The following is a 13860-nucleotide window of genomic DNA, read 5'->3' as shown; positions in this document are numbered from 1 at the left end:
AGCTTTCCATTGCGGATATTGGCCAGTTACAGACCTCAAAGGCGAAACACCAGCACTGCCCATTACTAGGGTGACAGGATATCATCTCATCCTTGCAGCGTGTCCCATTAGGCCAGGGCAGAGAACCGAACAAACACATTTTATCTGCATCATGGAGAGTTAACAGGTTTTTCATTGCATGTGGTTACCATCTCTTTAATAGGGCAATGCTGGGAAGAAGCTCCTTGGCCAATATGCAGATCTTGGCCTTCTCATCTCATAACTAGTCTGCCTAGTCATTCACCATTCTTTTAAGCCAGTGTCAAGAAGACTACAGTTCACTATGGAGTGACACAACTGAGCAGATAATGGCAGCATTGTGCTAACCTTTTTGGTTGTATCATCCATCCAACCATCCATCCATCCAAGTATTGCTTTTCTACAAATTCACTCAAGAAAGTTTATAGTCCGCTATTTGATTTATTTTTTAGAGCAGTGTTTCTCAACCAGCGGTACTCTTACCACCAGTGGTACTTGAGGTAGGGTCTGGTGTTACACGTGGGACCCCCAGCCCCCTGCCATCTGGCAGCAAGACCAGCAACACATACAGACAAGCAGTGGTAAGAGGCTTGGCTTAGTGGGCAGAGCTCCAGCATGTGCTTTTGGCATGCTCGAAAAAGCCCTCCCGTCCCCCCTGAACCTCTTACCAGTGTCTGTTGAATTGCATCTGGCCTCCTAATCTGGAAGTAATTGGCAATGACAGGTGGACCATGCAAAGTGGTATGCCGGGGACTGGACAGGGGGAGTGCGTTGGTCCTGCTGGACCTCTCAGCGGCTTCCAATACCATCGACCATGGTATCCTTCTGGGCCAATTGGCTGAGTTGGGAGTTGGAGGCACTGTTTTGCGGTGGCTCTGCTCCTACTTGGAGGATCGGTCCCAGAAGGTGGTACTGAGGGATGCCTGTTCGACACCCTGGCCCTTGAGGTGCGGGGTGCCACAGGGTTCAGTTCTGTCCCCCATGCTATTTAACATCTACATGAAACTGCTGGGAGAGGTCATCTGGGGATTTGGAGTAGAGTGCCATCAATATGCTGATGACACCCTGGCCCTTGAGGTGCAGGGTGCCACAGGGTTCAGTTCTGTCCCCCATGCTATTTAACATCTACTTGAAACCGCTGGGAGAGGTCATCTGGGGATTTGGAGTAGAGTGCCATCTAGTGGGGGCTAACAAGCTGAAATTAAATCCTGATAAGACAGAGGCTCTCCTGGTTCGGAAATCCTCGATGCAGGTGCTAAACTATCGGCTTGCGCTGAATGGGGTCGCACTCCCTCTGAAGGAGCAGGTCCGCAGCTTGGGGGTCCACCTGGACTCGCAGCTGCTCCTGGATTCCCAGGTGGCGGCTGTGGCTAGGGGGGCCTTCGCTCAGCTTTGGCTGGTGCGCCAGCTGCGTCTGTACTTGGATTGTGCAGACCTGGCCACGGTGATCCATGCCACAGTGACATCAAGGTTAGATAATTGTAGTGTTCTATGTGGGGCTGCACTTGAAGATGGTTCAGAAACTGCAACTAGTGCAGAATGCGGCAGCCCATGTAGTTACTGGAGGTAGGCGGTTTGACTCTGTCAGTCTACTTCTCCAGTGGCTGCATTGGCTGCCCATTCGTTTCCTGGCCCAATTCAAGGTGCTGGTTTTGACCTTTAAAGCCCTATACTGCTCTGGGCCAGGGTATCTTAGAGATCGCCTACTTCCGTACAATCCGGTTGGTCCTCTTAGGTCATCAGAGAAGGCCTTTTTACAAGTGCCGCCGCCTAGGGAGGTACGTGGGGCGGCGGCAAGAAATAGGGCCTTCTCAGTAGTGGCACCAGTTGGCAACCTTCATTCTCGAAAAACTATGGTATCGCGCTCTGGATGGTGGTTCTGGCACAGCGTCTAGTGTGGCTGAAAAGGCCGATTCGGGAGTGACAATCCCTTCCACACTGGGAGCAAGTGTAGTGTGTCCCTGGTCTGTCTCCCTGGCTGTGGGCCTTCCTTCTTTGCCTCGGTCTGTTGGCCAAGTGTTTCTTCAAACTGGGAAAGGCCATGCTGCACAGCCTGCCTCCAAGCGGACCATTCAGAGGCCAGGGTTTCCCACCTGTTGAGGTCCACTCCTAAGGCCTTCAGATCCCTCTTGCAGATGTCCTTGTATCGCAGCTGTGGTCTACCTGTAGGGTGCTTTCCTTGCACAAGTTCTCCATAGAGGCGATCCTTTGGGATCTGGCCATCATCCATTCTCACAACATGACCAAGCCAACGCAGGCGTCTCTGTTTCAGCAATGCATACATGCTAGGGATTCCAGCTCGTTCCAGGACTGTGTTGTTTGGAACTTTGTCCTGCCAGGTGATGCTGAGGATGCTTCGGAGGCAGCACGCTATGGAATTCCCTTCCCCTTGACTTAAGAATGGCTCCCTCTCTTGAGACCTTTCGGTGAGGCCTGAAGACCCTTCTGTTTAAACAAGCCTTCTGAGTTCTCGGCCTTTTTAGCATCTTTTCAACATCTTTTAATTTTTTACAGGCCTGATTCTTTTATGATTTCCTGCTCTATGCTCTTTTTACCTTTTTACTACTTTTTATCTGACTACTGTTTTTATGATATGTGTTAATATGCTTTTATCTGTTTTTAAATTATGTTTTTAATCTGTTTTAACCTGTTGTAAGCCGCCTTGAGTCCCTTCAGGGAGAAAGGCGGGGTAAAAATAAAATTATTATTATTATTACTGAGAGGGACAAACATTGAGAAATGCTGATTTAGAGTATTTATATGCTCTATAATTTTCAACAAAGATAGTTCCCCTGTATCCACAGTTTCAGGTGACCATGCTAGGGGGCCTCCAGAATGCCGCAGACATGGGGGCATGCATGTATTTTGTAGATGGAATCTGCTACCATTTGGGGCTTTCTGCTGTACGTAGATATGCAATTTAATAGAATTGTGTGTTCATCATTCTGGCAGTGTGTTTGCACATTAGACAATTAGGGATGATAGTTGAAGATGGTTGTGATAGGAATCCAATGCCAATTCTAGGGCCTCATTTTCCCTAAAAACAGTGATCTTTATCCTCCTGGCGCGTAAAATGGGATGGCCCTAACATTCTTAAAAAGGGCAGAAAAAAAATTTCATATCTCCACTTTCCAAAGAAAAAAATGCACACAAATTCAGAAAAAAAAAAATGTTTTTTAAACCCCACTTCTTACAATTTGTATGTTAATGTGCAGAGGGAACTTAGGCTGTAATTCTATCCACACTTTCCTGAGAGTAAGCCCCACTGATCACAATAGGACTTACTTCTGAGTAGACACACATAGGACTGTTCCCTTACAGCAGGGCTTTTCAAACTGGGGTGTTGCAACGCCCCAGCCTGTGGGCCCTGACCCCTGCCCCCTTAAGGGATGGGGGCAGCCTGGAGGCAGGGAGGAGGCAGTGCATGATCGCCAGGATCGCACTGCTCAGGGGGGCTGCAGGGGCTTGGGTACACATACCCAAGCCCCTGCAGCCTCCCGGGGGTTTGGGGAGCCCTGTACGACCTGCAGCAGGGCTCCCCGCAGCAGTGAAAGTGGATGCGGAGCGAAAGTAGAAGGTGGAGCTGCCTCCCCCCTCCCGCCCACGCAAGAACTTAGTGGCTCTCAAACTCTCCCAGAGAGTTTGAGAACCACTGCCTTACAGCCCAATCCTATGCATGCCTATTCAGAAGTAAACTTTATTGTAATCAATGGGGCTTACTCCCAGGGAAGTTTGGATAGGATTGTAGCTGTAATGGGTTTATACAGGTCTGAGTAGGACCTGCTGTAATGATCCTGCTGACCTCTGAAGGCTTTCATTCTACTTGATCCATTGTGGCACTTACAAAATCTCGCTCAGTTTGGTCTGTACCAATTAGGCAGCCCTTGAACTATAAATGCAATTCTCTGCATTACGCAATGTTGAAACTTCTCATTAGCTAATTTTATTATTATGGACATATATGTAATGGATTTGAGTCATAAAGTGAACTCCATAACGCTTTTAACAGCTTTTGCTCCTTTAGGACATTGAGAAAAGGTGTTGCATGCAAAATTATTTACAATAAAAAATGAAATAAAACTGAAAGGAATTTGGTGGTTTTATAGGATTCTTAACTATCTCCTGAAATTACTGTGCTTTTTCAGAAGGGATCTGGACCCAATTTATCACTCCATGGGGGAAAATGAGGCAGATGAAAGAAATTGTATTCTGTTGACTTAAAAACAAAACAATAAAGCCAGTAAAATTAACATAAATTGAGCATCCCTAGAGAGAAGTTAACCCAAAGTAGGGTTTGGGTGGTAGTGGTGGGAAGGGATATGTGCAGTTGCCAGGGGTCAGCTCAAGGCCAGCCAGGACAGGTACTCACCATACCCAAATTAAATCACCCAGGCAGGCTGACTACAGAATACTGTGGGACCAATGGCAGGTGCCTGGCACCACGCCCCCATCTACATAAGAACATAAGAACATAAGAACAGCCCCACTGGATCAGGCCATAGGCCCATCTAGTCCAGCTTCCTGTATCTCACAGCGGCCCACCAAACAAATGGGAGCATCTCCAAATGGGAGCATCTCCCAGTAGCCCCTGTATGATCCTAGGGTCTTGTGGGAACAATACCATTAGCTGGTAGGGAGAGAAAAGGGAGCTGCCATGCAAGTCTCTTGGCTTGATTATCTCAAAGGCCTTGGGAAGAAAGTCATTTGGCTGATGGGGAGGGTGGGAGAAGGAGGAGCTTTCCCCATTGAGGGAGCTCCTCTTCCCAATCCCCATTGGTGAATGGAGGCAGGACATGGCAGTGTCTCTTCTGGGGATGGGAAGATAAGGATCAGGCAGCAAGGATCCCTACCTGTTCACTGATGGAGAGGATAGGAGAAGCCACCACTCACTGCACACCAGTATGGTTTTTTTGGGGGAGGGGGGCAACTGAACTACAGAGAGTTCAGGGCTTAGCTTCACCCCACCCCCATAACATAGCACCAGGTATGTGCTACTTCATTCTTTTTGATGTTACAGAACTTTTGCCTTATCATCAGTGAGCTGTTTAGGCAGCAAGCAATCAACAGTTAAAACTATTTGGATTACCAAAGACAATCAGCCCTTGAATGGAAATATACAACATAATATTTTTTTTTCTCCAGCTCCATCAGATCAGGGTCTCTGATAGCAGGAGATGCTGCAAATGAGTTTCACACACTCATCACAATTACCTGGCTGAAGTCATCACAACATATACATGTTTTACACACATTGAGCGCCGTAGCCAAATCCTCAGGATTTACTTTGACAGCAACTGTTACCCTGCACATGCCCAATCTCGTCTGATCTTGGAAGCTAAGCAGGGTCAGGCCTGGTTAGTATTTGGATGGGAGACCGCCTGGGAATACCGGGTGCTGTAGGCTTATACCAGAGTCTTTCGAGACTGAAGGTTGCCAACCATTACTTCGATAAGAACATTTTTCATGTGACTGCCGCTGTGTAACATTCCATCTGAAGTAAGAAATATGAAGCTGGCCCTATTTCCTCCAGGGCTCATGCCTGATTACCTATGGAGTTATGATATACATGACCATTTCATGCCACTGCAGCACCATAGCTGTACGTAGCGCAGCTGTATTCTACAACTCATAGTGTCATTAGTAGATGCTGTTTCCCAGCAGAGTACCTGGGCTTGGATCCCATGCCCGATGTAAGACCTTTAAGACTGATGTTATGAATTACTGTGTCTACACAATGGTGTTCCATTGCTGTGCATCGGGAAATTTACAGCACTTTCCAAGGCAGGTCTACTCAGAAGTAAGCTCCACTAAGTTCAGTAGGACTTACTCCCAGGTAAATGTATGTAGGATTGCAGCCTTAGAAAATAACAGACAGATTGAACCGTAAGGCCACACCTGGAGTATTGTGTCCAGTTCTGGTCACCACATCTCAAAAAGGACATAGTGGAAATGGAAAAGGTGCAAAAGAAAGCTACTAAAATGATTCCTGGACTGGGGCACCTTCCTTATGAGGAAAGGCAACAGTGTTTGGACCTCTTCAGCCTAGAAAAGAGGCGCCTGAGGGGGGACATGATTGAGACATACAAAATTATGCAGGGAATGGACAGAGTGGATAGGGAAATGCTCTTTACACTCTCACACAACACCAGAACCAGGGGACATCCACTAAAATTGAGTGTTGGGAGAGTTAGGACGGACAAAAGAAAATATTTCTTTACTCAGCGTGTAGTTGGTCTGTGAAACTCTTTGCTGCAGTTTGTAGTGATGGCATCTGGCCTAGATGCCTTTAAAAGGGGATTGGACAAGTTTCTGGAGGAAAAATCCATTACGGGTTACAAGCCATAATGGGTATGTGCAACCTCCTGATTTCAGAAATGGGCTACATCAGAATGCCAGATGCAAGGCAGGGCAACAGGACTCAGGTCTCTTGTTGTCTTGTGTGCTCCCTGAGGCATTTGGTGGGCCGCTGTGAGATACAGGAGGCTGGACTAGATGGGCTTATGGCCTGATCCAGCAGGGCTGTTCTTATATTCTTATGAATACTTCCAATAGCTAACACATGTTGCAGACTTTTTATGCCTTATGTTCTGTATGTGCACAGATTCAAAATGCTCCCTGGTGGATCTTTCCAGTGCTACAAAGCCTGTAGTTCCTCTGAAATACTGAGTGGGACAAGGGATAGATCCATACTAATGAATTCAAGTTGGTGGAGGATCTGGCCCTATCCAAAGACATTAAAATATCCAACCAAAAATAAATACTAAAGCTGAAGTGAATGTTCGTGTTCGTTCGTGTTTGTGTTCTCGTGTGTTCTCTCTCTCTCTCTCTCTCTCTCTCTCTCTCAAAAGCTGGGTCACATAATCTGTCCCAGAACCTATAATTGTGCCAATATTTGCCTTTATTCTTCCATTCCCTGTATTTATTTTTCCTTTTTTCACCTTCTAATCATTTTTCTTCTTCTTTCAAAATTAGTTATATAGGCAGCCCTCTAGTGATGTCTTCTGTCAATTTTCTTTGTAATTAGTTTAGTACAGTGGTGCCTCGCAAGACAAAATTAATTCGTTTCGTGAGTCGTTTCGTTTTGCGAAATTTTCGTCGTGCGAAGTCCGATTTAAAACAAACCCAAAAAAAAGGAAAAAAATTTGTCTTGCAAAGCATGGACAGAAAAATTCGCCTTGCGAGTTACCAAAAAAATCGCAAAACGCTTTTGTCTTGCGAGTTTTTCGTTGTGCGAGACATTCGTCTTGCGAGGCAGCACTGTATTTCTGATCTTTCTTGAAGAAATTCTTTTGAAATACTTGTTTTTTCCAGAAGTTCTTCTCCAGTTCCATCTGGGGGAACTCATCACCAATTCTCTCCAGTTCCCCTCGTTCCTAAAACAGACAACTTGCAAGGGGATAATGGCAACCAAGAGAACTGGCAGTAGCAGCAAAGAACAGCAGGGAAGCCTGATGGTGTCAATGACCTAGCTGCTCTGTTACTGACTCATGCGTAACATAATAATCCATTGCTGCTAGGGCGTATTTACCAATTCCTTTTGCCTCCATGATTCAGCTGGGACACATTGCAAACCACATTCTCCATGCTTCTGGGCAGCAACTCAACGGAATCCATTGAGCCAGAGAGCACAGTAAACTATGTTTCCTGTTTTACTTTGCAAGGGCAAATTTTTAGAAAGGTGGGGGGCAGTGATAGCCAGAAGGGCTGACTCTTAGCAAGCTATTCCCAAATTTCAGAGAGGTTTGAGCATTCCCTGTATGTTTTCCAAACTAGGTGAATTCATCTCCAAATCCACTAACCTGCCCCCAACTCTGCATTTTGGTGCTGTTACTACTGTAGAATCTCAATCTGTACAAATCCTGTCCCCTAAATCTCCCATTTGCTTCCACTTTCCTTAAGGGCTATATTCCATGGATTACAATCTTAAGTAAATGAGCTTTACAAATGTGTGCAATTAAATCTCGGTTGCTCAGCGTCTGCTGTCTTACAGTAGAACAGAATGAAAGCATGATCTATCTCACTGCTAAGCTCCACAAAATATGCACAAATCATCTTCATTACCTCTTATGCTATGTTTAAATCCAGGAACAAAAGGTAATAAAATTGACTTTCAGATTATTAACATTTCCTACAAGATTAAGACTGCATTCTGGGACTCTTTATTATTTGCAGAGTTCCTTTCATCATTCTCTCTCTCTCTCTGCCTTCTCTTATATCTGTAATTTGAGAAACTAGATGCTTTATGTCTGTCATTCACCTGATACTCCTAACCGATTTGGTTTAATCTGTGTCCAACTTTTGAAGTCCGTACCATTACCATGAAACACTGTTCTATTTTCTCTGCTGAAAGACTATAAATTTTTTTTTAAGACAAAGTTTGAAAAAGCTAATAGGATAGACTTTTTGGTAGTTCTGGTTGCTTACTTCAGAGGAAAATAGGGGAACAAAATAATGTTCCTGCCTGGGAATGTTCTGCAGTAGCCATCGTTTCTGTTGCCTGTATGTTAAGAGACTCTACCATTTACTCAATCATCGAGTCAGGGTTGTCTGGCAATCACACATCAGTGTTGCAGACACAAATTGAAAGGAACATTAAAGAGCTTAATGGCTCCCCAAACTCAGTCCTACTGCTTTTTGTTGTGGTACATGATGATGGCAGCTGCTAGAGGCAAACTTATTTCCGGTGCACTATCTAACAGACACAGAAGCATTACATTTTAGATTGGCCATAAAGACCTTGGAAGGACTAGTATATCTTGGCTTATCCTAAGGGTTTCAAATCCTAGCTAACCTGAGAACTCAGTTTGTCATGAAGTGTTCTTAACTCTAACATCATGAAACAGCAAGTGCTCTCTTGCACCCTTCCCATGAACTTCTCTTGAATCGATATGAATGTAATGTGAACCTTTTATAACTGCCTGTCTTGGAGTCATGAAAGTACCAGCAACCATCACAGCTTATACAGGTGTCACAAGTGCAAAAAATCCCACTACCAAGTGCACGTATCTCCTGCCTTGCCCCTGGAGGTTACAGACAAGTAGAAGTGGTGATTGCAATCAGCCACAATGACAAACCTTTATTAGAAACGTATGGTTGGTCAGAGATACAGATATTTAGGACCATTGTAAGGAGTAAATTCGATGAGGAGTGAAGAAGTCCTATCCCCTGAAATAATGTTTCTTGGAACTCTTTGTCAGAAAGTGTTTATAAAGTACTACGTTTGTTTGATTTCATTGCTAAGAGACCTACAGTGCAATTCTATACATGTTCACCTGGAAGTAAGTACCACTGTGTTCAATAGGTTTCACTCCCAGATAAGTGTGTTTGTGATTTCAGTCTTAGGCCCTTGCACATTTTAGATAAATAAAAAGGCAGTTCAAGATTCCTGAAGTCACTGGTTTCTTCACTAATGAGCTCTGTAATCATGACTTCCCCATTTGCAGATTAACCACACCCAGCCAGCAATACCCAAGCCAATGCATATTATGTTCTCCATCATATCTTTGGCATCTCAGTGCTCAGAGTCCAAAAAATTATCTATTGAATTTTATGGATAAAAAAATGCAATTGAGAAAGATCACTGCTGCCTATCCACCACTGTACCAATCCCACAATAAAGACATTCCTTTTTAAAATCAGTGGATCAGTCCTCATCCCTGATATCATGGTTTTAAAGCCTCATGAAACAACTGACACTCTAAACACTGATGGCATGAAAATAAATGAAGCGACATAAGAGGAAATTAAGTCATCTTCAGTTTATCAAGAGCCCTTTCAGTTATGGAAAGAAAGCAAAGATTAAGCAATAGAGCTACTCTGTATAATTCATTCATTTGTCATCTGGGAACCCATATATACATCTGCACAATGCTTAATTATAGTTAGAATTCAAATCATGGTGTTTGACTCTGCAGCTTAGCATTAAATCCACGCCTCCACATTTCTGTAGTTCGGAAAAAGTACCTTGACTTCTATGGAGTGGTGTTAGTCGAAGTATACGGGAAAGGAGTAGCTCCACTTTTAAGAAAACACTTCACCCATAAACTTGAGTTTATACTATAATATTTTAAATGTTTTTGAGCCTAATCTACTATATTGTAGGCAGGCTCTACATGAGAAACAGAAAATAACATAAATCCACATCAATCGTTTGCAATTCTTTGGGGAATCTCAGCATACATCTTTGCTATGATAATTGGGCCTGTTATATTTTTTTCTCAGCCAATATTTTCCCCCTTTTATCTCTGACCATTGGAAAAAAAAAGATGAAATGGAAGGCTGACGGATGATAGAGGTTGAAAATGAGACACTTTTAAAGCATTGGCAATTCAAAACCACAACCACCTGAATATTCAATGGAAAGAGCAAATGGGTGAAAGCATAACTAAGGGCCCAATCCAGTGTTATTCAAACTGTGAGGCACGGCTCTTTAGGGCGGCGCCAGGAACTCAAATGGGAGGCGCAGGATGTCCTCTCGCAGCAATACAGTCACACCTCTGGGCAGAATACGAGCCCGTCTTATACGCTTTTTTTTTAAAGCAGAAGAAATGGGAGTGCTCAGCTGCGAGAGTGGCTGCTGCCGCCCCGGCCTCTTCCGAGCATGCTTGGCTTGCAGTCCTTAAACCTATCTGATCCTTGTCTGGTTGGTTCCTAGTTCCCTCTTCCCCCTTTCAATCGCCAAACCTTCCCGCTTTCCTCGTCCTCCCCTTAAAGTTGTTTCCATGCAGTTGGCAAAGGGGGAGGGGAGAGACAATTTACCTGGCCAGGAGCAGAAAAAGGGTACTGTTTTGAAAGTGATTTATTAATCTTATTGTTTGACTGAAGAGGAAAGGCTGTATTTTTAAAGTGATGAATCTTGCTATTTGAAGGGAATACTGATCAGCCATTGATGAAGTGATTGCCAGCCCAATCCTATCCACACTTTCCTGGGAGTAAGGCCCATTGACTCTAATGGGACTTACTTCTGAGTAGGCATGCATAGGCTTGAGCTGTGCATCTCCTATTATAGGAGACAAATCAGCTTCCTAACCAAACCCTTATCAGCTCTGATATATTTTCATGGTCTGTTTTTGTTTTCCCCACCAGCTGCTGGAAAAATTCAATTTCATTAAATTAATAAAGGGTTCAATCCTATCCAAGGAGAATGGGAGAAATGAGTAGTTGGATTGGGGTCCACAGGGGTGTGTGTGTGTAATGTTGGTCAGACTGGTTGTTCACAGAGTTCATTTAAGAAAACAATTCTATTGGTATGTTTACAAAGTTAATAAAATGAGTTTTCCTGGACCAGAGAAAATCTACCTACTCCAGCATCATGTCTCCAACAGTGATCAGCAGCTGATCGTTTATAAAGCATGTATATTGCTGTGTATTAATAATATATTTTTAAGGTCTGCATTTAATTAATGATATGGTTAATATAATTAATATTAATATAGTTAATGTATATTTAATATTTAATATTATATTATAATAAATATAATATTATAATTAATATATTTAATATAGTTAATATTTCTGGCCGCTTCCTGTTTAATGATGTCACTTCCAGCCCTCAGGAACATGATGGGGAGTCATGGCCAACAGCCACGGGGGTCAAGGGAGCCACTGGCCAGAAAAGTTTGAGTACCACTGGCCCAATCCTATTCAACTTTCCAGCATCAATGCAGCCCCAAGGTAAGGGAACAAATAATCCCTTAGCTTGAGGGGGCTTCCATGAGCCCTCCCAATGCAGTGTATGGATGCAGTGCAGGATGCAGTGCAGGATGCACTGCAATGCAGGTTACAGTATATGCCCTGTTGGCATGGCTGCATTGGTGCTGGAAAGTTGGACAGAATTGGGCCCTAAGGCTGCAGTCCTATCCACACTTTCCTGGGAGTAATCCCTATTGAACACAATGAGACTTACCTCTGAGTAGACAAGCATAGGATTGGGCTGTTAGTCTTGCTCCCATGCAAAAAGAGTGTGGCTTCAACTGGGATAGTCCAGGTGACCTTCGACTGATCATACACTGGGAGGGGAGAAGAAGAGGAAGGCTCTGGATTTTAGACTGCTTGACATCTCACACTGTTCAGACAAATGGGGGGGGGGAGCAGAGAATGTACTATTAACTTAGGACTTAAAAGGACTTAGGACTTAAAAGGGGATTGGACAAGTTTCTGGAGGAAAAATCCATTACGGGGTACAAGCCATGACGTGTATGTGCAACCTCCTGATTTTAGAAATGGGTTATGTCAGAATGTCAGATGCAAGGGAGGGCACCAGGATGAGGTCTCTTGTTATCTGGTGTGCTCCCTGGGGCATTTGGTGGGCCGCTGTGAGTTACAGGAAGCTGGACTATGTTCTTATGTTCTTAAACTACATTTCCCTGGAAGCCTTGCAGGTCCCTTGTTATCTGGTGTGCTCCCTGGGGCATTTGGTGGGCCGCTGTGAGAAACAGGAAGCTGGACTAGATGGGCCTATGGCCTGATCCAGTGCAGCTGTTCTTATGTTCTTATGACTGGCTCCTACACTGTTAAAAGCAACAGTGTTTATATGCCCCTCTCCCACTGCGCACCAAGAGTGTATGACTCAGACAGTGTTCCATGCAGGAACTGATGTACATCAAAGCTTGATTCGTACAGTCTGGATTCATGTACAAGCCTGTGCATGGACTGCCCACAACACACACCTGAACTTTACGTGATATTACTTCTTTGTGAGACTGTGACCGTTTTCACCAGTGAGGCTTAAATTTAGGATGGGCACTCAGTTTTTGAAAAAAAAAAAAGTTACATTTGAATTGACTTCCAGGGTTCCCTGAGAAACATCTAAGAATGTTCAAGAGAAGCTAAATAAGTTTCTGTAAGACAAGTGAGATTTCTCAAGGGGTTCCTGCACCTTCCTAGAGCTGGCACTGAAATGTCTCACCAACGTTCACAGCAAATGTCTGCTTTCATCCCAAAAGTGAAATACCTGTGAACTGTCAAGGCAAGCCAAATGAATGTCTCTCACACAAAATGTACGTAAATAGCTCAAGAGGGTTCATTTATGTGCATCTCTACTTAAATTATCGTCAAGGCTTTCCTGTGCTACCTGTGTTAATTTCTGAGCAGGTTGTTGATATGAAAGAAAAGGCACTAGTAATGTAAAGGATATTTTGGCCAATCTACATTTTATATCTATTACATCCCCAGCAGAAGCAAGGACCATTTTAATCATCATGTGTGAAAACACTCTATGACTGACAGTAAATTCTTCTGGAGACCCTACTGTCACCTGAGAGGGGAGGCAGAACTGACAGTGGGGATGATGTGAAATTGCTGTTTTGTCTTTAGTGAGCTTCAGGCATCTGTGGGATGCAGTGAGAGAACAAAGCCTGGAGTAGGCTTTGGGCCTGGTGTGATGACACCTTTGCGTGTCTCTAAGCAGCAATTGCCATGAGCAACTGAAACATACCTCACAGCAAAAACCACACTTTTTTCATAATACTCTTTGATTTGCATACTAACTGGGGGCTATTTGCATAGCTCCTCTGAATAAACAGATGTGAAATGCTCCATCAATAATAGCCATTTCCTTTGTTTCACAGAGAGCGGTCTTGGAATACAAAAGCCTATAGGATCCCATGAAAGATTTCATGATCATTTTTACTGTTCAACCCTATACCCATCTTGCTCTTTGGTCTTAGTATCAAAATGCAAGTGCATTTTAAAGGTTTTAAAAAATCAAATCGTGTACAATTTTTCTTTCCCCACTAACATTAAAAATGTCCCTATCATTAAAATATGATAGGGACATGAAAATATGGGACATGATTTCAAGGGCTCTTTTCAGAAAATGGTATGTCCCTAGATACAGTGCCC

General features: G+C 43.9%; 1 protein-coding gene and 1 pseudogene across 1 annotated transcript in view; both read left to right on the top strand.

Moving 5' to 3' along the window:
- The window catches only part of KCND2 (potassium voltage-gated channel subfamily D member 2), a 318270-nt gene that overhangs the window by 251587 nt on the left and 52823 nt on the right, over positions 1 to 13860 (top strand). The window lies entirely within an intron of this gene.
- LOC136657862 (5S ribosomal RNA) lies at positions 5302 to 5421 on the top strand (annotated as a pseudogene).

This window comes from Tiliqua scincoides, chromosome 7 (assembly GCF_035046505.1).
Source record: "Tiliqua scincoides isolate rTilSci1 chromosome 7, rTilSci1.hap2, whole genome shotgun sequence".
In the NCBI taxonomy this organism is placed as follows: Eukaryota; Metazoa; Chordata; class Lepidosauria; order Squamata; family Scincidae; genus Tiliqua; species Tiliqua scincoides.
Note: the sequence above shows the minus strand (reverse complement) of the source record. Positions and strands in the feature narration are given on the sequence as shown.